The sequence below is a fragment of the Dipodomys merriami genome, unplaced genomic scaffold (genome assembly GCF_024711535.1).
Source record: "Dipodomys merriami isolate MVZ:Mamm:240054 unplaced genomic scaffold, mDipMer1.0.p SCAF_18, whole genome shotgun sequence".
Classification (NCBI taxonomy): domain Eukaryota; kingdom Metazoa; phylum Chordata; class Mammalia; order Rodentia; family Heteromyidae; genus Dipodomys; species Dipodomys merriami.
The window spans coordinates 9,475,110-9,475,954 of NW_027203159.1; positions in this window are offsets into that span (position 1 = coordinate 9,475,110).

Consider the following 845-nt stretch of genomic DNA (forward strand, 5'->3'; position numbering starts at 1 on the left):
AGTATAACTTCAGTAATTTGGGATTTAAATTGTCTTTTATTGGGGAAGCTTATGTTCCTTTCTAAAATATTCTTTTATACCTTCTTAGCTGTCAGATCAGATACTCATTTTCTCAGTATCAACTGTGTGAATATTCAAGGGTCGTTTATCATTAAAATTTTATATAATAAGAAAATGATGAAAATATTTACTAACTATATGCCTTCCAACAGCCTACTCTATACATTTATTTAAATCTTAAGCATCAATATGTTTACCAGTGATAGCATAATTTTAACAGCGAAGTAAATTTTGACTATTTTTAAAAGCATTATCCCATGATAATTATTACTATCATGGCTAAGATGAGAAGTAGAATCTTATGTGAGGTGGTGCCTTTAAAGTGCGGTAGCCCATAGGCCTGTCAATCACTAACTTCTAGCTATTTTTTAAGACACTTATTAGCTTGATGCTAATTGTTTATGCCTGCAATCAGGAAACTGAGATCTGGAGGATTTTTGACTCAAAGCACGCTAAAGCAGAAAACTTTTCCAAACTCTAATTAACAAGCAAAAAAAAAAAAAAAAAAAAAAAAAAGAGAGAAACGAAAACAAAAATTACGACCCAAAATAAAACAGGCTGTAGTATATATTAAGTGGTAGAACATCAGCTTTTATCAAGTAAGCTGAACATGTGCAAGACATTCAGGCAAAAATAAATAAATGGGTCGGTGCTTAATCAGTTTGGATAAGGTATAAAGACAATATCTTTTCTTCAAGATCTAAAGTCCTCAACTTCTTTCATCTTCCTATCACAACTGAAATCTTACAAACTAGATTTGAAAGCAGGTACCAGTCTCCAGAAAC